Source organism: Microtus oregoni, unplaced genomic scaffold, assembly GCF_018167655.1.
Source record: "Microtus oregoni isolate MIOR12 unplaced genomic scaffold, Mior012 000026F_ref0000081, whole genome shotgun sequence".
Lineage (NCBI taxonomy): Eukaryota > Metazoa > Chordata > Mammalia > Rodentia > Cricetidae > Microtus > Microtus oregoni.
In genome coordinates this window covers 11,417,506-11,444,046 of record NW_024543085.1, presented here as the reverse complement: position 1 = coordinate 11,444,046, position 26,541 = coordinate 11,417,506, and the positions used below count along the sequence as shown (strand labels likewise).

General features: G+C 37.3%; 1 protein-coding gene across 1 annotated transcript in view; it reads right to left on the bottom strand.

Annotated features, from left to right (window-relative positions):
• Positions 1-26,541, bottom strand: part of Foxp2 (forkhead box P2) — a 494,130-nt gene that overhangs the window by 451,013 nt on the left and 16,576 nt on the right. The window lies entirely within an intron of this gene.

Sequence of the window (26,541 nt, the reverse complement as noted above, 5' to 3'; positions counted from 1 at the left end):
ACCATATGTCACTGACTCAGGGTTGAACAGATGCTAACTCAATGTCTGTGTGTGATATCACTACCACATCCAGTAACCAATGTGTGTGATCGTGGGAGGTGCATAGACAAGTCACTATGAATTGTATCTCCAAGTCTCACAAGCTACACACACCACAAAATAATGTCAAACTAGTTCGCCAGCAATCAAATCTAGGACATACAGCAAGAACCCTTAAATTTTATCCTGTGATTTCTCCTACACATCTGCATGAACGTTGAGATAATCTTTAGTTTTCCTTCCCTAGAAGGCTCAGTTATAAGATCCAGGATGGGGTCAGGTCCCCTCGCTCCCTAATTTTGACACTGTACATCCATCTTTCTTCTCTCATTTCAGAAAGAAAAACAGCTCTAGGAATTTCCTCAACATATTCAAGTAGAAAAAAATGCTGCATTTTGGCAGCCAGAGATTGAAGGCATTTAAAACAAGGGAAGTACAAATGAGACTTCTTAGGGATCTAACTAAAAACCAAACTATATGAGAGAAGGCAAGAGTAAAAAGGACTGTGAAGACATACTAGAGAATATGTCCAGAATGCCAGAGTCTCTTGAAAATATGATGTTGTGTTTGGTTGTCAAAACTCCTAAGTCTCCTTGGGGCACTTTTAACTAGCTTTTCATTTATCAATTATTTTTAATCATGTGATATATATATATATATAACTGTGGGTTGGTGCACTCATTGCAGTGGCTTGTAGAGGCCAGGACTTTCTGATTGCCTAGCCCTGGAGTTACAGCCCATTGTGAGGCACTGGGTTTGGGAGCTGGGACCCAAGCTCAGGTCCTCACAAGAGCAATATGGGCTCTAGACTGCTGAGCTCCAGCCTCAATTACTGAAACAATTGCTCTCAATGAGCGATTATATAAAAACCAAATTGCTTAAGGTACTACGCAAAATAATTTATTTTGTTCAAACAAACTTAAAACACACATGTACAGGTCTACTGGATTTAAGAAATGAAACATATTTAACTATCAAATTGCAATTTTATTTTAGAATTTTATGCATGAGCATTATGCTTACTTCATACCCATACCCCCTCACTCTTCTAACTCCTCCTACATCTCCCCCTACTCCCTCTCACATTTAAAACCTTTCTTATTTATTTCTCTCTCTCTATTTCTCTCTCTCTCTCTCTCTCTCTCTCTCTCACACACACACACACACACACACACACACACACGAGAGAGAGAGACAGAGAGAGAGAGAGAGAGAGACAGAGAGAGACAGAGAGAGAGAGAGAGAGAGAGAGAGAGAATACTGAGTTTATTCAGTGTGCTCATATGTGCACAAGTTTAGGAATAATCACTTGGGATTAGAGACCTATCGGAGGCTCCTCTCTGGAAAATAATGATTCTCCACTCCGCTGAATTGATTTTATGTAGCTTTTCATAGAAGGGAGGGACATTGTGAAATTTCCACTATCTATTGCTGGCATATTGACTAGCATTAACATTCTGTGATTATATGATTTTGTGATTGTGTTTTCTGCTTAGGCAATTATGCTTTTGAGAGGTGATGGGTTCCCCTTCCCTGTCATGTCTAGAAAAAGAGTTCTTAGTTTTCTGGCCTTTACAATATTTCTATCTCTCTTCTGAGATATTCCCAGAGCATATGTGTAGATGTTACAATGTAGATATATTATTTGGCGTTCTGTCCCCATATCTACTTAATATTTTCATTTTGACCAGTTGTGGATCTCTGCAATAGCATGTGTCTGATAAGTAAAAGCATTTTCAGTGTGTTGGGGCATTTATATTTATATGACTAGGCTGGTGTACAACTGGATTATACCAACTAAGTCTGGTAGTGTGTGCACTGTGTAAATGGGCAGGGGACTGAGTCACTCAGCGGACTTGGGTTGGTAGACTACCTCACACTGTGTGCTGAGGTAGGCCTGAGAGTGGTTGAGGATGCCCACGAAATTTTTAATTTAATTCTTGAACATTTGTAATTCAAACTTGTGAAGGGGAAATAATTTTCCAAACTAAATAGAAAATATTTCTAAATAAGTTCTCTAATAGAATATTCATCAAAATGAGTAGTATAAAAAAGTGTCTAACAAGATAAAAGTTCCTTAAAGGGAGAAATCAGTTTAACAAGTGTCTTGGTAATAGTAGTTTATATTAGAGTAAGCAGCGAGGATTTGAAATCCAGTTGTCCACTATATTTAATTGAATATTTTTGCTACTATTTGATCATGTCTTCCTCAGTTGATTAAGCTAAGTTAGTGAGAGAAGAGCATCTATTAAAAGTTAGAGAAAATTCCTGAGGTCTGGCAGTTAGACTCTATTGTTTGGTGGCATCTGAAAAGGAAGATCTGTATGCATCCAGCAACTGCAACTAATGTAGGCTTGGTGGGTTTCTTTGATACTTAGTATAAAATATCTGAAGTGAGAAGACTGAGTAGTACAATTCCTATCAAGGTCAGGCAGTCATAAACACAGGCTAAGTGCCATCCTTACCCCATTTTTTAAAATACAAAATCCAAATTGGGATAGACTTTTTATGTTGGTGTCTAGATATCTAGTACTTAGTGTTTTGTGTCTTATATTTTCCTATTCTAGCTACATAAACAAAAATGAAACTGTAATGCATTGTAATATAACTCTTTATATTAATCTCATAAAGGGACACTCATTGTTGAAATCAAATTGTATGTCCCTTTCATACAGCTTCCTTAATACCACCAATTGTGTCCCACAAGACATGAGAATCACCAGTGGCCTGTAGTGGCATATCTCATGTTGTACTGTTATTGATCTGAGGCTGTGAAGGGCTGTTTGGATGGTTGCTTACTGTCAAATCTAGAACGTGGCAGCAGGCGGAGGCCAGGGTAGGGCAGCAAGCCTGACTCTCCAATCACCAAAAGTCTGTGGGTTGGCTTTTCCACCTACATTGATCTCTAATCTACATCTAATGCCCATATACATCGATCTCAGAGAGATGAAGGATTATATTCAAGGGAGTCACCAGACTCTGACTTGTACACAGACATCAGACACTGGTTATTCTCAGTAACCACCCAGCTACAAAGTCCAGATTACTTTGCTGCCAGCAGCATTTTGGGATCACATAACATATGTGGGTATAGTGCAAACACAGGAAAATCGTATTCCATTTATTCCATTATTTAAAGGAATAGAGTAATATAATCTAGCCTTACCTAGTATTCTTCTTTCATATTGATTGGTGAAGAAAATATGCACTTGTTACAATACATACTGTGGTCATAGATACAGTTTGACGATTGACATATTTAGCATGCACAACTTCATGCGCTCATTTCTAAGAAATAATGACAATAATTAGAAATTAAAGGTTATTTCATCAGTTGGCTATAAAATAGGATGTAAATATAAAGACCATACATTTTTAATCCATTCATTTGATAAAGAGTCAACTCAGTACTAACTATAAGGCAATGTATTAGACAGGAAAGAAAGTGATGAATCCAGAGGCCTGCCCACTTATTCACAGATACAGAGTAAAATTCTTATGTATCACTGGGTAGTATTATTAATGTTTATATTTTCTTACGTCATCTTTAATATCAGCAAAATAGGTTCTGATAAAAATAATGAATTATTATGATGATCACTGTATCTTTTAAAAGATTAATCTATTTTTATTTTATGTATATGGGTGTTTTACATGCACATCTGTGCATATGCAAAGTGCATACAGTGCCTGTGGAAACTCAAAGAGGGCAGTAGATAGTTGTTAGTCTCCACTTAGGTGCTAGGAATCAAAGCAGGTCTCTCGAAGTCTCTCAGTGATCTCACCTGCTGAGCCATCTCTCCATCCCATAATCACTGCATCTCTCTCACACAGTATGTCAGACCAAGTTGAAAATGAGAGAAGAAAGAGAGAGCTTGGGAGAGGGAGGAGACAGTATAAGGGGTGGAGGAGGAGACAGGTAGAAAGGAAGAATGAAGTAGGAAAAATAACAATCCTATTTCTCTGTTTAGTGATCCAAACATACACTTGGAACTACCTCTTAATTGTATGGCTAGATCTTAGAGAAAAGTAGGTAAAGCATAGGTCCTGGCCAAAACTACCTCAAAGTTTATTTGGAAAGCAGATCTTTATCAATAAATTAAGGTCTGCTGTAAAACAGATTAAAATCTTTTAGCCTTTTGGGAGCTCCGAGAACAGCAACAAGCCAATGGAACCAAATAACCCATAAATCTCTAGATAGTATGAGAAATTGCAGGAATCCTAGGCATCCACTAAGAAAAAGGAATTTAGATTTTAAAGAATGATTGCAAATGATTCTAAAGGTCATGATTAAAATAGCATCAATGACTTTGGATGTCTCCATGCCCACTTAAAGAAAAAAAAAAAAACCTAATGTGTTCATGAATATCGTTCAACAGGGAAACAATGCCAGGTGTACTTAAGCATCACAATTGTATTAGGTAGGCACGAGGGAAGAGCCAGCATGCTTTGTTTCATACATTGACTCATTCCCTGGAGCCAAGCAATATATCTCCAAATAAATATGTTGACTGTGGCAACAGGTTGTACCTTCATTGTGTACAATTTTTTTAGGGGGAAGGGATCTTACATTCCCTTTCTCGTCAACACACAAGATAGGATTAAAATGCAAGAGACACATAAAAGGAAAACCAAATCAAACATGTTTTGTTAAATCAGTCCCTAGGCATGCATGCTATTTTGTAATCTTTCCATAATTCCATCCAAAGAAGAACTTCATCTTGTTAAAAAGTTCATCAGTGTATATAAACTTCCCCAGAGCATGGATTCTGTAATAACTTAATGTAATGCCAAAGCAAGCTTAATAAGAAAATGCTATGTGTGGTATTAAGCTCAAATGGGTTACTTTTTGATGTTTTTAAAATAGCTTTACAAACATTTTTGTATTTAAATGGAACACAAGACACGTACTAAACATTTTATTCCATACTATATATTTTGTTGGTATACAAATATAAGTGGTGAATTTGTCCATGCACCACATAAAACTGTTAGTTACTCTGTCAAGATAAAAATTTTACAAATAAAATATAGCTAATAAATAAGATACAAACCTATAACAGCTTTTCTATAATGAAACTTTTTATTTAATTTGCTTAAAATCAACATTTTTATTTCTATGTGACATAATTAGCTGTCCATACAAATAACAAAGCCACAAAAATCTCTTATCTAAGATAAATTTCTTTCCTACTGCAAGCAATACTTTGCTTTTTTTCAATACTGATTATCAGTTTGAAAGTATAGTAAGTCAAGAATAGCTAAATATATTTTAAACGCATTCAAAAATTTACAATTCATAATTTTATAAATTGTGCACTTTTGAAAAATGACCTATAACAAGTAACTGTATAGCTGATGAATCCCATACTACAGCCCAGAAACACTGTGTATTCAAATGTTAGGTGCTGCAGAATCCAGAGCTCTCAGATCTATGAAGCTTTCCTCTGATCCATCAGCTTAGAAAATGTTTATAAAAAAAATTTTAAAATGCAGTGTAAACATTTCAGCCCTGAACTTTCTTTCTATGCCTTTGAACCTTCACTTTCAAGTGCAGTACCTAGCTATCCACAGAGAATAGCTGCAGAAAGCCCCAAAGATGGGTAAAACAGAATTTCTGACTCAAGAAATAAAGATCAGCTGAACAGCATTCCCATATGGCAGTCCAGATCAATGAGGAAGCAAGACTAGGAATTTACAGTATCTATCTCACACAGTAAAGCATGAAGGTTGTATTTCATTATTTCATTTCTGGGAACAAGAATCCCAATGGCAGAGGTTGGAGAGAGGATTATAAGACCAGAAATACAGCCAAACTTTATTTTAGGCAGAATTAAAACTTCTGGGAGTAGGTCATTGTATTGATACCATAAACAATTTTTTTCACTAAACAATTATCCTGTGTAAAAAACAAAGCATTTATGATTTATGAGAATATTTAACCAAACTTATGACAAAAATGTCTGGTATTTTTCATTTTAGATGGTAAAGGCTTATATGTTTTATATAAAAATATAATTTATGACACTTCCAAGTTTTGTGAAGAAAAAGCCTATACACACTGAATATAAAAAATTCCAAGAGATTACAAACAAATGTTTGAATACTTACAACATACAACTGCAATGCTATCAATTCTAATGGATTAATTAATACAACAATGACAAACGGTCACTGTATGGTCTCTACGGAGGACCACTGGCCAATATGGTGAAGTTTCATTCCCTGTGTGCACCCCTACGAAACTTCAATCCATTAGGCATCGAACTTCTGAGAAAACATAATTTCCACATTCTACATTAACTAGTCTCTTAAATACTGTACACTATCAAACCTACTATCATCCCCTTAACAACACAGTCCCCTACTCCATTCTATCCACAGCATGACCCCAGCTCTCCGGTACAAGGCTACAGACACACTTCAAAATGAAATGTGAGGGACTGGAGAGATGGCTCAGTGGTTAAGAGCACTGACTGCTCTTCCAGAGGACCGGGGTTCAATTCCCAGCACCCACATGGCAGCTCACAACTGTCTGAAGATCAGTTCTAGGGGATCTGACACTTCACACCAATGCACATAAAATAAAAGTTAAATAAACCATAAAAATGTTTTTTAAAAAATGAAATATGACATTCAAAACCTCTTTCGTTTTAATTATCTTATACTAATATTACAAAGTGCAAAACACGGAGTAGCTTGTAACAGCAGGAACTAACTTCTCACAGTGCCAGAGACTCTGGGTGTCTGCAATTGTGACTAGGTACAATCCAGAGCTGGTAAGGCCCCTTTTCTATGCTGCTCCTACCCTCACATGGCAGAAAAAGGGGGAAGATTTTTAGGGCTTTTAAAATACATATATACATATATATGTACATAAGACAAAAAAAATCCCTTTCATGACCTAAATAGATGTCTAGCGCTCTTGTCAGGAATGCCATTATATTGGTAGTTAAGTTTTCAATACGAGAATTTCAAAAGGAACTGGACATTCAGCCCATACTTCTGCTTCTCAGCTTCATCATGCTTGAAATAAACCTCACCCCCTACTTGCCTGTACCATGGCATAGGTGTGTAATTGCTAGAAACTTCTAGTATCCTTCACGTCTTCTCTCTATCATTCAATGTGCTATCAAATTCTCTGAATTCGTTTAGCAGCTTAATGGCATACATTTATGACAGCTATTAGAATTCTTGTCTTCCTTTACCAACTGTGAAGCTTTGAAAGAGTGAACTATGCTCCCTATGGCTTGGTTTCCTCATCTGGAAGGTGGAAATGGCAATAGTATGCATCTCTCTAAGCTACTAAAAGGATTAAGTCAATCCCAGCACTTAAAAGCCTAGAGAAGTGATCAGATCAAAGCCAGATGCAAAGAATGGTACCTGCTCTTGGCATCACTGTCAATTTTTTAATCACTCTAATAACTTGATTCTCTTTTCTTGCCAATACTTTTTTAGTCCAAATTCCTACCTTTCTCATCTGGATAAATTAATTATCTAAAACATAATGTAAACCTTTCTGATCAGCAGCAGCTACAAAACTGGTCATCCTGCCTTTCTTCTTGCTGTCGTCTTTACTTAAGAATTTTTATCATGCTTCTTCTGCTTTTAAATTCTTTGATGAGCTCCTATTGTCCTTGCAAATGTCTCCATGTAAATATTTGAAGAGAGCATATAAAAGGGTGACAATCCAGTAAATTTCCCCAGTCACATGTCTCCATGGCCCCTATCTCTCATGTCTTTAACACACACAATTTATCTGTTATCCCAGTATGTGACTGAACCGAGCATATTGCATTTAAATAATGAAAACCAATGTGTTACTGGTGTTAGTTTATCTTAGATATTCTGTCTTCGTGTAGAGAACAGCTAAAAAGCCTAGAAGCTTTGTTCACGTGGAATTTTCCATAACTTTCTTTGAACAGTAAGCATATGAATCACGGCTACTCAACGTCTGGTCAGAAGGCCAGCATCATCAACATCACCTAGGAGCCTGTGAGAAATGTTAATTATCAGGCCTCAGGGGAGACCACAAAATTCCAATTTCGAAGGACAGACACAAGAGTATGCTTTGTCACGGGCTTTCTGGATGCTCTTTGGCAAGCCAATGTATGAAAATTACTAATAAGGATGATTTTTCCCAACTATACTTCAAGACCTGCTAGAGTCAAGCTTATTATTAATACGGTTAGTCATGCATTACTCATCCCATTAAAGAAAGAAAGAAATCCTGAATGCTATTAGTGATGGATCCAAGGCCTTTATATATCATAGACATTTAAGCACCTTTATGATTGTTCTGTAGAATGTGCCCCCAAACAAAAGCTCCTGTGGAAACGTTGAAAACTAAGAGGAATGAGATGCCGATAATTCACTCACTGAGATTATGTATTAAAGGAGACAGTGAGACCACCATTTACTTCCCACGTGTGAGCCATCTTCATCCACATAAGACTCTGCCATTGACCCCAAATCAGTAAGACCAAACAAAGATGAAATAAAATCTCTATAACTACAGTTCAAAATGTTTCTTTGACCACTATTAATTGATTATTTCCAATGTTGTCATAGAGAATGAGTCAAGTAGCTTAAGCACAGTGATTAATTAAGGATAGTCCAGATAATAACCAAACGGTAAAAGGATCCTCACTGGTAACTCTTCCTACAGGTTTTGGGTGCCTGTCCACTTACAGCTACACAACATGCCAAGTCATTGTCACATACTCAAAAAAAATAGACTAAATTTTGTTAATGGGTGCTAGATATAAATACTTTATGTGTGTATATGTACAAAATCATATGTCTGTGCATATATGTGGGTAGTAATTGTTAATGAAGAGGGAAGACATGAGTGTGGTTTGAAACTGTATTATAAATTCAAAACTAAGAGGAAAAAACCTTAGTTATTACCTGGAATATAAACAAAACAATCCTTAATTGTGAAAAGAAAAACTTATATGTATTTTTTAGCTTATAGGAATTTTAGAACAGGATAGAATTTAGGATTAATATAATTCTTTAATATATTATTTTTATCAGTCTGATAGAGGCCCACTGTATTAAGGGTCACTGATCTCTGAAGTCAAAGAATGATCTTCATTTCAGCCTTTGAATGTGAACCACAACAATCTGTAATAATTCTGAGTTCTTCTATGTGAAGGCACAGCTCCTCTTCCTTCTCCCATCCAGAAATATGAGTATCTTCTCTGCTTTCCTTAGCATCTTAAACATGCTTCTCTGTCCAGTGTGGAGGAATAACACACTCACTCCCACATCTTCCACACAGAAGACCAGGTGGTAAGTAGGACCTGAGGGTTTTTTTTTTTTTTTTTTTGGTTTTTCGAGACAGGGTTTCTCTGTGGCTTTGGAGCCTGTCCTGGAACTAGCTCTGTAGACCAGGCTGGTCTCGAACTCACAGAGATCCGCCTGCCTCTGCCTCCCGAGTGCTGGGATTAAAGGCATGCGCCACCATCGCCCAGATGGACCTGAGGTCTTTAGCAACCAGCAAAGTTATATGGCACATAGTCACAAGTCTTAATATTAAAATCAATGAATATCATCTTGATAGGTAAAAGGGAGACTGTAGTTAGTTAAAACCTATAGGCTACAGGAACGTTTATTAAACTTATACAGCTACAAATAACTTTACATTTATCTATATTAAATTTACTCCTGTGAGTTCTATTCCAGCCTGTCAAGAAATTCCAAAGCTTTATTCTGTCTTACTTATGAAGGATGTAGTCAAAAATAGTCTGGTCTAGTATTTAACCAGTCATTTAGTACACCTGTCTGTTCTTAGCCTTACAATACACCTCTTCTAACATAATTTTTAAAACATAATTAATACTCTCCATTTTGAAAATCATACTTATTGGTAGCAAATTTTATCTAGAAAAAAATATGCGTAAGGACAGTGTGACCTGCGTAAGTTCTTTTAATTCATTTGTAATCTGGAATGAGTGGTTTAGAGGAAAATTTGTTCTTTTTGTTATTCTTATTCATAAATGTTAGAAACTATTCCATCAGAGTAGATCCTAGGATCAGTAAATGAAGATATGACAAGAAGCTTTACTAACTGTACCTCTCTGAATCCATGTGCTGAGAGTCTATCTTGCCATTCCATCGTGATTGCATTAGGAGGTGGCTTCTGAGAGGTGGTTAGGAATAGAAAAGGCCACAAGCCCTCCTCATTCCTCTGCTAGGCTCTCTGCCCATAAAGATATAGGCAACATAACATAAGACAGTGGGTCCACAAGACACAGGCCATGCTGGTTCTCTGGGCTGGAGTACTCAGCCGTGAAAGGAGTGAGAAATACAGTTCTATGATGCACCTGTCTTCTAGGGCATGGTAATTTGTTATAGTAGTCCATGCTGAAATCCTGAGAACCACACGTTCTGGTTCTAATCTCAACTAATGAGTCTTATTGAAATAGCTCACCACAGCTTTGGATTCCATAACTGTAAAATCCAAGGTTACAGAATGATGTTTAAGAACCCTGTCAATTGTTATAATGAAAGTATTTGCCTGTCCTAATTTGCTTTGCATTGCTGTGACAAACTACCACAGCTAAAAGCAGCTTGAAAAGAAAAAGGGATCATTTGACTTACACGTTCAGATCACAATTTATCATGAAGCAAAGTCAGAAGGAAGTCAAGGCAGGAACTGAAGCAGAGTCCATAAAGAAGTGCTGCTTATTGGCTTGCTCCCAATGGCTTCCTCAGGTTGCGTTCTTTTACAGTCTAGGTCTACCTACCCTAGGGTGGCACTTGCAACATGAGTCATTAATCAAGGAGATGCCCACAGGCATGCCCATGCTAATGAAGGCAATTCCACAATTGTGGTTCTCTCCCCCAGATCTGTCTATATTTGTGTCAGGCGGACTAACACCAAGCATCGTCCATTATGAACACACGCGCGTGTACACATTCACACATAAACACACACGCCTCTCTATAAATACACAAATATATGCATTTCAAGCTTTTGTGGAATATTAATTTATGATAAAAATATGTAAGAACATAGACTAATTCCCCTGTAGTTTGTTAAGCTAGCATAAACTTTCTGCCTTGAAAATGTCACATTCCTTTTGCCAGACCTCATCAAAGGATGAGTTATTTGGATGCAGGCTCTTCAGGGGAAATGTTTAGTTAGCCATGTTCGCGGTATTATAAAATTGACTCAAATCTTTTAAAATGTGAAAAGACATGTCCCTTATACAGGTATTCCCCTAAATTAGAGTAATATATATATATATATATATATATATGTGTGTGTGTGTGTGTGTGTGTGTGTGTGTGTGTGTGTGTGTATAAAGAGAGAGAGAGACTATGGCTTGAGATATAAAATACATTCAGCATGGCCAAGTGTGAGGATTGCCAAGGAAGAGGGTCCAATTAGTACTTGGCTTCAGGAGACGGCTCCTCCTCAGAACAGCCCTTCTCCATACTTCCTCACATTATCCCTATTGTGTTACTTCTACCATAATTTTAGGGATCATTAGCTGTATATGTTAATCACATATGCTTTTAAAGTCTCACTAAATATTATATTTCTTATATAATCATCACATTTTATATTTTAAGTTTCCTACGTTATATGTTTAACTTCTGACTAAACTTTCTGGAACATTAGTACCAATTTGCTTTTGTTGGTGTTGTTTCTCTTGTAGCTATCACTCTGAATGTCATAAACTTTTGCAATCATTAAATACAGTTTTCAATTCTAATGCTGTTTTAATTTCATCCTTTTCTTTTGTTTTTATTTATTTCATTAGGACTTCTTGTGTGTTTTATAACTTGTCTTTACTGTGAGTAGTAAGTCCAGAACAGGCATACAAGTAAAAAACGATGTCATTATAAAGCACAAAAGATGACATCTTTCTTCCTTCAAACCGTTTCTTATGATGCGCAGCCATCCAACATATCACTCAGCCTCATCCCGGCTGCTCTGAAAGAACTCTACACAACTGGAAAAGCAATGGTCCACAGATGAAGATCGGCAGCAGAGTGTACGACTCACACCACTAGAGAGTCTCAAATGATTTCACCCAATAGCTTTTCGCTGTTTAGGCTTCATATTAGCCACTGTGAGCAATTTAAATTGCATAATTCTGAAATTTTTAACCTACAGATTTTAGAACAAACACACACACACAAGTATGCACTCATGCATTCATGCACACGGGCACACACAGACACACAATCAGGCACACACACACACACACTCGTTTTTATATTACAGTCAGATGTGCTTGGCTTAAAGATGTTGTCTTCAATGAAGTCATTTTAAAACTAACACTTGCAGAAGGCAGAGTGTATTACTAAATAATTCATTTCCTAATGCAGCCATTTATTTAATAAAAACTTATTTAATTCCTGTCATATAAAAATTGATATTGTAGGTGCTTTGTCCAAACTCAAGGGGGTAAAAACTATCACACCCTTTGGGGAGCTCTGCCTTTAGCTAAGGCATGGAAGTAGAAAAATTAATCGGGATGAAACGTGTCACTGTGATCATTAAGTAGGACAGGAAGCGGGTTATTAGAGCTCACAGGGTAGGTCAGTTTGGTCATGGAAGATGGTCAGGAGGAAGCTCTGTTTGAACTAACACAAATAACGAGTAAAGGAGCAGAGTGGAAAGACTGTATATTCTCCATAAAGAGCAAAGAAAAAGCTGCTATGCAGCCCATGAGTCAAAACAAAGGTCACTGTTTGAGTAAATAGACACCCAGCATGCTGAAGATGAGGGGAGGGAGGGAAGAAAAGAGCCATGTTCAACTTTGAAGGTTGTGTGAAGAAATGTAGTCTTCCCATCTAGCCATGAGTGAATATAATTGTCAGCTTCTGGGAGCTAAAGAGACGGTTTTCTCTAAGAGTGGAATGCATGGTTAATGTGAACATATTCCAGTGGAAGACCACAAATCTGAGAATACTTGTGCAACACAAATTGACCTTGAGTACGTACTGGGGAAAAAAAAACAAAGTTATATAGGTAGGGAAAAAAGAAGTATAGAAAGTGAGGGACAAGTAAAAGTAAAGCTTGTCACTATCAGAAATGAGAGCCATTATAACCAGACGGATGACTGAAAATCGGTGTCGTAGCATATCAGCATATAGGATGTTAGAGAACATCATCCTGGAGAGGCACTGATGTGTCCTTAAGTTGTTCATTCACTGAGCACACATGCCCAATGTGCCCTTGGCATGTCTGCACTGTAGTAGACACTGAAATAGCAAACACACAGACACATATACCCCTTTCTTCCTTTCTCTCTCTCTAGCTCTCTGTCTCTCTGTCTGTCTCTCCGTGTCTCTCTGTCTCTCTTAAACACACACACATGCGCATGTGCACATCAAACTAAGACATAAAATAGGCAAAGCCGCTGAGAAAACATGCACTTATATATGTATTTTAGGGAGCTGCTTAATCAGAACAAGGAAGAGTTTAGAGACCTAAGAATGTGCCTCTGATACTGGAGATGGAGACAACTAGACACACTGAAGTAATAATCTGCAGGAAGTTAGACTGACAGTAGGTGATGATCTGTGACAATTAAGAAGAAAAACAAAAGGGACATTTTTAAATTTTCTTTCTTTCCTCACAGATTTTCACATTTTCAGCTGATTTATAGAGACTTTTTATCAGCTGCTCTTTATATTAGTTTTTCCATGTTTGCAAACTTTTTTGCAGTTGCTCTTTTCATTCAAGGTCGCTTTAATTATATAAAAATTTAAAATATAGCTTCAACAATCACAAATACATAGATTCTCAAATCCATCAGTCTCTGCCATTGAGAACATTCTGGGAGCTGAACGTCAATAACTGTACAGAAACCTGTAGCTAGAAAAACAAAAATTGACCTTAGAAAAAAAGTAGCATTTTACTCCCAAATAAGAAACTCCAAGAAGAAAGTAGATCCAGTCAGAGATGGGCACAGGGCATTGCAGGAAGAAATTCATTTGCAGACAGCTCAGAAAGCAGAGGTTAGAGACATAAATTACAGACAGTGTTTCAAAAGATAAACCTGTAGTTGTGGAAAGTAATCAGATGAAATAAGTCACTGTCACAAAGATACAGAGATGAGCACCGTATGTCTCTGCCTCTTAATGATGTCATAATTGAGCATATCAAATTGGGATTTGATGGTATACCTTGGAACTTTACAAAAACAGACGCAAGAGAAACTTGAGAGCATCTGTCGTGAAATGTGGTAAGGGATTCAACCTGTCACATGACTCAGTACACCAGGTAAGAGATACATGCCAGTATGAGATGTTTTCTTCAGTAGTAACCCTAAAAACATGGCATTCATTTTCTCAAGAAAACGTTTCTTCCTTTCTCTTTCTTTTCTATTGTCCTCTCAAATCTGTGGGATGAAACAGGACATTCTTAAAATTCACACTGATGTAGCATAGGTAGTTTCATCCTGCTTTCATATTCCTTCTTCTTAGAATAAAATTTGAAATTTCGTAAGTCTTAGTTTTGGGGAAATCATTTGGACCAAAAAAAAAAAATCTTGGGTTTTCATTGTCTTTGCAAATGCAACTATCTTCGAATACAGTCATTCTGCTGGGGATTTTACAAGTTCTGCTTCTTGTCATGGTGTGTGCATGTATGTGCGCATCTTCATATGTGTGCCAATGCACATATATATATATATGTACATGTGCACACATGTTCACTTTCATGAGGAAGCCAATCATGATGTCACTTGACTTCCTCAATCATGTTCTATTCCTAAGGCAGGGTCTCTGACTGAACCTAAAATTTACCAATGGACATCAGGGATCATTTCTCTGCAGATCCCGAGTGTGGGATTACTCATTAACACTTACTGCAACAATAGGTTTATTTATTTGCTGGGGATGAAAACTTAGGTCTTCATTCTGCTACAATAAGTAGGATCTTTACTAACCGAGAAATCCCCTTTCCCCAAATCCCAGATCTATATCTCCTTTCCTCAGTGAAATAAGTTTTACTTTTTAACTCAGCATCCTCTTTGATTTCATAACACTATTTTATATTGGCTCTTTGTTACTGCTTTGTCAGCCTTTCAACTTAATCAGTCTTGAACAATACCAGCTATCTCTACCTGACAATAGCTAACTAGTGGGATTATGTTATCTTCTAAGGTATTAATTCTGATTCTTCCAGGAGCTGTTTCCATGGCTTATTATTCTTATTCCATTTTTAATTCTCTGACAGATTAATCAATATTTAAAATTATATAATACAACTAAGGAAAATTCTTAAGTTAATCAAAATGCCCTATAATATTTTGTTTCCAATACTCTTTTTGTTTAGGACAATCTAAGTTGAATTAATTGAATGCACACTTCTATGGCACATCTGAATCCAGGGTATCAAAGGAGTCAAATTTGTAGCAATGAAAATGGCTAAATATGCATGTACAAGTAAGGGCCTTCAACTCCTCCAAATGCCCCACAACTCCATTAGGAAATATGCCGAGCATTGCCGTGGTGTTTCTTCACATACTTTTCCTAAGTCTATTAGAACCTTCCTATTTTGCTTCTCCGGACATTGGCTACTAGTATCCTCAGGCTATGTGGAACTCTCCTTAGCAACACTGGGTGTTAGCCATTAGTAAGACAGGGACCACATTCAGGTTCCTTGGTTCTTCTTACGCTAATGGTAGTTGTCTAACTCCTTAGTCACTGCTAATGCAGGCAATAGTTCCAATTTATGATTACTTCACTGTTTGGTGTTTTATATCATCTTACAAAGTACCATTAATTCAGTAGGGAAAAAGAATCTCTCCCAATCACATTTGGGGTAGTTTTTTGAATATAAAACCTCAGCTAAGAAACATAATCCTGACGTGTCTACTAAATCTTACAGAGACTGATTTAGTGGCTACCCCTGCTCTCTGTCCTTTGTCCTAGGCTTATAACAACTTTTGTCTAGAGCAACCAGCAGTCCATCTAGGCAGTCAACAACATCTGTTAGAATAAATACTTGCTCCATAACCCTCTTTGACCATGGAAGCATCTGTAACCCAGAACTTCTATCGTGTTAAGCCAAGTCAATCCCATGAAGATACAGTCATCACATAAGCCAGTAAAGAGTAAAAACTCACCCAGAACATACCAAGTGCAATCCTCTAGGATCATTACAAATACATCTCTTGATCTGACATCCCTCCCTCCTTGAGAAACTAATGAAAAGTATTAACTGTAATGTTTCAGCTGTCTGCAACCAGATGCTGTGTTTTATGGAACAGTAAATCGTGAAGAAAAGTTAACAAAGTGACTTCTACAAAAGGAAGACAAAAAAAACATAAAAATTAGCTCCTATGTCTAGATAAGTTCCTATATCATTTATTGAATGTTTAAAATATGGTGGTTTAAAACAAAAATATATGCTTAAAATAAATTTTATATAGACATATATATATACTATATATACATATACATATATATAGAGAGGGGGATTTCTTAGAGTTTTGTGCTCATCTGGTATGTGTTCACTCAGGCAACTAAATTCACGTTCAAAGTCAGCTATGGACAGTGCTCCCCGGGGAAGCAGATCTAATTTGTTTTTTGCCTTCAAGACTATACAAGGATTCTTTAAATGGGGACATCATTCCAAGAATGGAAAATACATACGATACATACGAGCACTTATCATACCCTTACTTGTATCATATTCAACTTATGGCCCATTGGACAAAACAAATCACATTCCTAAACCAGACTCACTGGGGGGGGGGGGGGGGTGGTGTCCACGAGAATATAGGTCTGGGAGAGGGGGGTGCATTACAAGCCGTCAGTACAGCAGCTTACTATGGTAGTTCCATTCCAGGGCTGTTACTTATGGCCAAAACCATTCCAATCCTTGGCTCATGTTACTCCTTAACAAAATCTCTCTCTTATTTTTGCTTCATACCTTATCTTCTGGAGCCTGAAGTATTTTTATAAGTGTTCTAAGATCATACCAGTCAACATATCAGAGAATGAATGCTTATGTAGGATTCAAAAGTATTTTAAAATTTAAAATGCACCATATGCCACAGCAAATGCTCACTACTAAATTCTTGAAGCTCTTCTGGAAGGAATAAAAATTCCTTTGAATGTAAGTGCAAAAGCCTTTAAACACATCAGGGCGAGCAGTTGCCCCACCAGGAAGAAATGCATCATTCACTATTGATGTCCCTGAGTCAAGCTCTGGAGGCACTTTGGGTCTGTAATCAATATTGAATGGATTATCATACAAAATGTCCAAAATGTCCAAAGACATAAACCTAAAGAATCACTTTCTTCTGGTTGATAATGCCCAGGACTCTTAGGGGCCGGAGAGACAACGCCAGAAAGTACTGCGGACATCAACCGTCTGCAAAGCAGTCAGAGTTAACCACGGCATGAGAAAAAAATAAACTCTAAGAAATCGTTTTCACCTTGCAGACTGTTACCATTTTGATGGGGCTCTGTGATGGCTGCAATGATTTTAACAGGTAAAGTAATTAGAATGCAGAACCTATGAAGTTGTGGCTACACTTTTGTGTTTAGTGTTATTTGGTGTGCCATTTCAGAAATCACCAATTCAATCATATCAAGATGATTTTTTTTTCTCGAAAATAAACATCTATTGGAAAGAGGAAATGTTCCTATGTGCAGTTCTCAGTTAGGTGGGTCTACCTGGACTGAAGAAGCTGCACTGAGAAGAGCTAGCACAGAATACCACTAACAGAAAAAACAAAGTCTGAATGGTCTTTCTGACGACGATAATGCCAAATGAGGTGTTATTATGTGCAGAAATAGCAGAATGCTTCGGAGCCTTTCCAGCAAGGAGGCAAGTGTGGAACCTTACTTATGCACAGAGGAGGTTTTTTTTTATGTTGTTGTTAAATTAGGCCAACAGCAGAGTTATTTTTAGATCACTTACTTCACTTTCTCTTCTTAATGGGCTGGTATACAAAATAGGACAGAAAATGCACCATATGTCACAGCACATGCTCAATCCTAAATTCCTAAAGCACTCAGGAAAAGAAGAGATCCCTATCTTAATATATGGGATTTTGCATTCAGATAAAGTTAAGAGAGTGGAGGTTTGAGCGGTTGTTTTGTTTGCTTGTTTGTTTGTTTTTTATCATTTAACAACAAAGCACATTCTTTTAAGATAAGTTTTGAAAAATGCCAGTTCAAAATAAGCTATATGAAAAGAAATAAGCTTGGAATGAATACAGCCCAGGTCACAGTTATGATTGTAAGTCAGCTTATATATCAAGCAGCATTTCACATTCAATGGTGATAAATCAAAAATTCCCTAAAGTTACACACTTTAGGTGATTCACCTATTTGATTTTTATATAAAATCAATGTAAAGTTTCTTTAAAATTTTTCAATCTTGTAAAATTAAGAACTTTTAAAACTTCTTTTTTTTGCATTTTTTTTAAGGAAACAGTAAAAGTAATATATTTTTGGTTGTAAGCCTAGCCTTTAATGGCTGAGCCATCTCTGAATCTGAAAAAGCCTGGGATAAAACCGGACTTGCTGAACATAGCAGACAATGAGGACTACTGAGAACTCAAGAACAATGGCAATGTTTTTTGTTTGTTTGTTTGTTTTGTTTTGTTAAGTTTGTTGGAACTCAGGACCACGAGGGGTGCACCCACCCACTGAGATAGTGGGGCTGATCTATTGGGAGCTCACCAAGGCCAGCTGGACTATGACTGAAAAAGCATGGGATAAAACCGGACTCTCTGAACATGGCGAACAATGAGGGCTGATGAGAAGCCAAGGACAATGGCACGGGGTTTTGGTCCTACTTCATGTTCTGGCTTTGTGGGAGCCTAGCCAGGTTGGATGTTCACCTTCCTAGACATGGACGGAGGAGGGAGGACCTTGGACTTTCCACAGGGCAGGAATCTTTTTTTTTGCATTTTAACATGTGTATTGATTCAAGGCCTGTAGCCATGCTCCAGAAAAGGGAATTGCTGTTTGAGATTTACAGTATCCGAACAGCTTTGCAAAGATGGGACAGAATTCAAGACATCAAAGACACACAGGAATTTGACACATACCTTGTAATAAAAAAAAAAAAGGAACACACAGATTTGTTAAGTGTTTAAAATCAGTTCAACAAAAATAGTTACACAACAAAACTTTCACTTAACTCTTCGCAATGCCCTGCTTTCACTGCAACAAACAAATTGCAAGTCAAAAATAAAATTGTGAGCTCATTGGTGTGACTCCCACTGAGGGACAGCTAACAGTGAAGATAAAGGTACAGAGTGCTTATCCACCCCCAACACACACACCCCTACGCACACAATAGCAAATTAAATATCAAAAATGTAGGCATTCTCTTGTACATTAATTGATAAAAGATTTGTTCAGATTCCAGTGTTAAGTACAAAGTCATATTTTTCTTTTGAAATTGGGGCAGACAAATATTTTTATAATTCATCATCCTATGTAACCTATATTCAGCAAATTAAAAGAAGCAAGACAATATAATATTCTAGACCAATATAGGCATTCATAGATCTAGACATTAACTTATCAATAGCTTTCTTATCGTCACCAAATTATAATTCACTAAGAAAGTAATGTAAAAATAAGTAAATGTATGTCATAAAACTTGGAGAATACAGGGTATATTTATTATTGTTGCTGCAAAACATATTTCTGTATATAAATGTTATCTTAGATATATTACACGACTCACATTTAAAAATACTTTAGTATTTTATACCATTTTATATTTGCTTATCTTGTAAAAATAATTACATATCATAGTTATAAGAATGTTATTTAAGTGGAGTCCTGGGCTAAATATATAGATAAAAATCACAATATCTTGTCAAAAGGAAAAATAATAACAACTGCAGACACCTGAGATAGTAAAAACCTAAATGGCTGCTTTTAAAGAAAAGGGGCCTGGGGTGGGAAGGAGGGGACGCATCTGTATGCACTCAGACACCAGGCCTAGCTGGGAAGCAAAAGTCCTGTCTAAATTGATTGAGACACTTTTGGAGATCAAATCAAACAGCTCTAAAGTAACTATCCCTGACGTTAACACCAAAACTAAAGACCAACATGTTTTACTGGACGTTTAAACTGCTTCATACTTACAATACATTTTCATCCAGGAAAAGCAGTGGTGCAACTACTGGCCTATTTTAAAGAAAAGAACAAAATCTACTAACCTTCTGAACAGGTAATGTGGACCTGGGATGTGCCTCAGCCATTTATTTTCACTACTTGCTAAATATATTTAAATTAACTAATGTTCATCATTACTCATTCATTAAATTTAAGTAAGTACAATGGCATCCCAATTCCAACATTTTATGAAAGGTATTTGCAAGGCTGAACTAGATCTTGAAAGACTAAAAAAAAAAAAGTGTGTGTATTGGCATGAATTCAATTATTCCCAATCAGTAAGTCCTTTCCGTGCTACAATATGGCATAAGAATAGCTACTACCCACATACAGTAACCACTTTTAAGCATGTGCTTCTCATTGTAGGATCACTAACATATGCTTACAACTCCAATGAGCTAAAGAATATGTATTACTTGCCAAACCTTTCTTCCACTGAGCACATATCTTCTCAGCAAATAATTATTTCCAGAGAAATGGGAAAAGGAATCTTGCTCCTGTGACTGTATTATCCCATGCCTTTTCTTGGTACTAGAGAGCAGAGAAGACACAGAAGCTAAAGGTTTCCTTAAATGTTCTTCCTAAGTCTTTTCTACTACTTGAAATCAATAAGGAAATGCCTGATGTTTTCAATCTAACTTCCCAAATGCCAGCATGTTTGATAGTAGCCAATAGGATGCTCAAGACATAGTATTGAGGTCCAGAACCTTCCCCTACAGAGTTCGCATCACAAGATAAAATGATCCAGACTACTGGTCACAAGGGAGAGGATTCAAATCGCAGCTGAAGAAGACTATCTCATTTATTAAAGAAAAACATCAAAAATTGCTTCATTTCAGAACCAAAAAAATGGCTCCTCTAACATAAAGCATAATTGAGAGGCAATTTTTACCTTAGATACAAGACTAGAAAGTTTGCAGAAAGAACAGAATTCAAAACAACAAAAAATTACCATAGACATAAATGGCATGAAATCATGCTATCTGAATCCACTAATGGAATGCAAGAAAAACACTAACTGGAGTCAAAACAATATTCAGAACAAGGGACTCTTTTATTTATTATTTATTTTACAGAATTTTTTTTCCAAAACTACTTCATTTTGCAATGATTAATTGATTATTCTAAAATGATTGTATTTAAAAGCAAATCAAGGTTGAAGGCTTTTGATATATCCTTAAAAGAAAATGCTGCAAAAGTGAAATAGTCTGAAAGCAAAATAGGGCAATGTCTAGTTTCGCCACATCTAATAGCTTCAGAGAACTTCATGAATAAACAATTGTAACATCACTTGCAAATACCACAAACAAAACACAAAATTAATTTTTAAGCTTCAGGTTTCCAGTTTCTAAGAATAAATTGGTTCAATCAGAGATAATATTTGACTTCTGAGCGTATCGATGAAATCATATTTTCCTCCAAAGAATATTCCTGGATGGGTCATTTGTAATTGTACTGCTTGACCAAAGGGGGCAAAAAGCAAGGAACTTGATACCCCTGCTTCTGGTAACTGTTTCCCTTGCTTCCAGATGCTCATCACTCTCAGGGTCATGAAAAAAACCTCTTTAACATAAATAGTTGCCTCATAAACCCAGCACTCTAGTTCATAAGACAAAAAACATACAGAACAAAGGAAATTTTATTTTTAAATAGGAAATCAAAACAATCTTACAGGAAAGGTGGGGAGGCTAAAAACGGAATTTTAAATGCATAGTTACTACTGAATAGGGGCGGCTACTGTGTAGAATACTGACATACAGTAATTTTTAATTTGAAGGCAAGTTCAACAGTATATTTTTTCATATATACTTTATAAATTTTAAAGACTTCTGATTTAGGTTGAGAAATTAAATATCGTGTCTACAGTCATATGACCAGGCTCTGGCTAAGCCTGGGATTTATTCCCCATCTGGCTGATTACGGTTTTCCAGTATTGTCAGGTTCACATCTTTACTAACAGATAACCCAAGTGCAGCCAGGCTTTCACCAAGCTACAAAGAAAAGAAAATCACTAGAAGACATCCAAGCAGATAACATCCACAAGCCATTCAAAAATTCAGATGTCCAGTTCCTGAGGAGCAACATGTTATATCCAGAAGAAAGAACGTGTACTAAGGAAAGAGGTAACTCTGGGGTCTGGGGTTTGCTAATTATATAACAGCGGGGGAAAAGTAACTTATGTCCTTGTCTTCAAAAAGCTTATGATGAATCTTCCTTAAGATTTCCTATAAAGTTGATATAAGGATCCAAGTAGAAACATGAGAATCATTTTATCTGTAAAAGTTTTACAAGTATGAAAGCTAGTAAGTCTAGTCAAATGTTCACAGTCAAATCAGTTGAGAGTTCACAGTCGTATCTGAACTTAGCAATGAAGAGATTCAAAGCATCATGTTGTTTTCATGTTCTGTGTTGTGATTTGCTGGACATGGGGAGTGTTCAGAAAGTGATGGCTTAAGTTGGGTGGTTACAGCTCCTGCACTTAACGTTCGTGCAAGCAAATTAAATTTAAACACTAATATTGGAATATAATTTTCCATCAATTTTGAATCCTAAGTTAATGATATTTATAACAGTCCATTCCAGTGAAGGCAGTGAAGGAAATAAATGAATTTCCAATTCTAAATAGTTTGTTGATACAAACAAACAAGAGAAAGCTTTTTTTTTTTTTTGGTTTTGTTCTTTTCGAGACAGGGTTTCTCTATGAGAAAGCTTTTAAAACTTTATTTTTTTTTTCAAAATACTTAGTGGAATCCTCAGAAAAATTTCAAAGTTCCACTTTATTTTTATATAGTTTTAAGTAAAGCACTATGATACTGCATAGAGTAAGAATCACGGACACAGAGATCTTAACAAAAGCCTTGACTTTGGTTCTGGGGGAATACTCCAGAGAAACAGGCACAGCTAAAACATGCCACCTTTAAACAGACAAAAAGCAAAATTATCTTTGTCTCACTCCCTCTCACATTTTTTCCAACTCGATCCTACTTAAAGAACTCTAGTAATATCCCTTCTCTTTATGTAATTTGTTCTTTATACATGAAATTGCAGGTTTCTATTCCACTCAGTCAAACATAAACTCAAAACCAGAAAATCCAGATCAGGCATGGTATTCAGCCTTGTCCAGTTTTCCCCAAATTATTCTTGTGAACAGCAAAAATATCACAGTGAAATTTTTGACTTAATTATATTGTAGCCAAGATGTTTCCTCAACAGCATTATGCTTAAAAATTTTAAAAAGTGTCCTGTTCAACTGTATTAGAACTTTTTAGTCTAATAAATATTTTTATATCATAGTAACAAATGACGATTGATCCCTACACCTAACGGTAAGTTTAGCTTGATTTGACATAATTTACTTAGGTGTTGTCTTAGTTCAGGTTTCTATTGCCATGATGCTATGAAGCAACTTAGGGAAAAAAGGGTTTATTTGACATACACTTCCACATCTTAGTCTATCACCAGAGGAAGTCGGGACAGGAACTCAAATTGGGCGGGAACGTGGAGACAAGAGCCGACGCTGAGGCCACGAAGGAATGCTACTTACTGGCATGCTCAGTCTGTTTTCCTTAGAGCCAGTAGCACCAACCCAGGGATGACACCACCCACAATGGGTTGGACCCTCCTCCATCAATCACTAATTAAGAAAAATGCCCTACAGGCTTGTCTACAACCTGATATTATGGAGACCTTTTAGTTTTTTTTAACTTTCTTTATATTTATTCTTTGTGTCTTCCACGTCACGAAGCTCAATCCCATTCATTTCCCATCCCGTCATATTTGCCCTCTGCCCTTGCAGCCTCTCCCACCAAATAAAATAAAGTAAAATTTAAGAGAAAAAGAAAAAATAATGGAGGGATCTCGTCTCGGAAGTTAAACTGCAGTGTGACGCAGTGAGTTATGCTATGCAGTAAGCCCTTTTATTCATATGGCTTTATGTGTAAGCGTTCACTGAAGGCTCATCGGTCTGGTTCAAGGCCTCCGGTTTCTGCTATACTATCAATGCTGGGCCTTCACTGGGGCCCCTTTTGGATATCCTGTTGTTGCGCTGTGTAGTGGAGAGACTGCAGCTTTGGGAGGGCAGGATCTGATCTTTCATGTGCTCCAGCAAATCACAGAACGGGTGGACTTTGGGCTGCCCCACTCATAACCCTTTTTCTGGGTCTGCGTAGTTGTGAGTATGGTCAACTGTCTGGCTGTCCTGTCTTCACCACCAGGATGAACTCTCTCCAGCTTTAGCCCCTGCAGCAGTGAGCAAGGGGTGGGACCAGTTCTGCTTTCACCTCAGGGCTGGATCTCCCACACCTACACCATCGGGACCAGCTCTATTGTGTTGCCCCCATGAGATGTAGGGGTCACTCTTCTGAGTGCTGCAGGTAGTGAGGGGCAGGAACAGCTCTCCTGCTCTTATGACCTCAAGCCCAGCTCTCCCACCTGCCACAGACTGGGGTGGAGAGGGGATATCTCTCTCCCGGCCCACACCACAATATGGCAGATGAGCCACGGAATCAGATATCCCATGCTCACATTCTCGGGGCCAGTTCACCTACAACCCAGTCAATAGGGTCAGCTATATTATGTTTCTCAAGTGTGGTCCACTTTCCTGAGTGCTGCAGCAGGTTAGGGGAAACTCAACTCCCTTGCCCACCAAGAGGCGTAGAGGAACAGGCCCTGCTTTTCTGAGTGCTGGAGCTGGTAAGGGAGAGTCAGCTCTCTCATCTGTTGCAGGTGGTGAGGGGCAAAGGGGCAAAGGAGGAAATCTCTACCCCACCCACACCTGCGCATGACAGAGAATTAGTGGGGACAGCTCTGCCATGCCACAAAGTTAGGGCTGCTTAGGGCTGGCTCATCCACATTTCTCCCTTCCTCTGCAAACAGGGAATTGGTAGAATTGTGCCACGTAGGCAAGGTGACTAACTGTTGATAGAAACTGTGATTACAAAAGAGAAAGGAACAGTGTAATTGATTGTGGAATAAGGGCTATGTGCCAAATGTATGAATCAATAGTTTTCAGTTCAGTCTTTCCTAAATTTAAATTGTTCTTTCCATCAAGTGATTGTATTTCCTTAACCTCTAGCCTTTAGTAACATTTTGAAAAACCAAAAGAAAGAAAGAAGGGAGAAAGAGAGGGATGGAGGGAGGAAGGGAAGTGGGAAGGAAGAAAGAAAGAAAGGAAGAAACAGAAAGGAAGAGAATCACATTTCATCAGCTAGATCAGCAGCCCTAATTCCTGACTGCATTAGGTCTTATGCACATTTAGCTTTTTAGGTCAAATACTGTAAGTAATGTAATAAAACCACAGCCTTGTCTGTATTTTCTCATATAGCCAAACCCTGTCTCATAAATATTTCATTTCTTATTTTCTTAACTCTATAACATATTAGCCTGATTTTTCCCCAAAATGCTTTATTTATAATCTCTTTTGAGAGCCCATTCTGACTAAAACTTTGATAGAATATCATTTGTCCTATCATAAAACTGAGTTCTTTCCACACAATGACCACTTAGATCAATTAGTCAAAATTTAAATATTCACAAAATAATAAAGTTCATATATCTCTGGTCTGAGTTATTTCACAAGAACTGTAGCGTTACATGATTAAATTGTTTTCTGAGCCTCAACACAGCAAAGAATGGAGTTCATGTCAGAGGAATTTAAATTCAAAATGAGTTCAAATGGTCAAACAGTGAAAGTGAGTAAGCAGTTAGTTGGAAGCCAAACGTCACAATTTATTCATTTAAGATGTTGAATAGTAATTGAATGAGTTTGTGTATGTATGTATATACATATTGAATATAATAATACAAAAATTAAAAATAATTTTACCTTTACTGTTAACCATAGGAGATATTGTTTCTATGACTGACTTCCTTGTTATGGTGAGGTGTGTGTGGAATGTTCTTGGTGGGGAACTAAAGACAGAAGGAAGAGGAAAGGGGAGAAAGTATTCCATTCTCCACTACTTAGCAAGAAACCAAAGAAGAAAGAATACAAAGAAAATCACTTTCTGCTCCTACGACCTGTCTTCTCATCGCCACCCATGACCCCCAGCTTAAGTGATTGGCCTCCAAAATACGCAGCAAATATCAGAACAAATTCTGCAGCATAGAGAAATACCAGGACATATAAACAATGCAAATGAAAACCTAGGCGATGGGTCACTCTGTGCAAACACAGGTAGAAATCCTTCTTAGCTAAAGGCTAGCAGCAGCGAAAGGAACCAGGTGGCCATTCTAGTGAGACCAGCTATCAAAGGGCTTGTTCTAACCACATCCTTCAGTAGGGCTTCCTGTATCCACAGCCTACATGAGTCCTGACTTACAAATGAGTATGTGGCATTCCTGGGATCTGCTGTGGTGCTGCCTAACAGTCCTCCC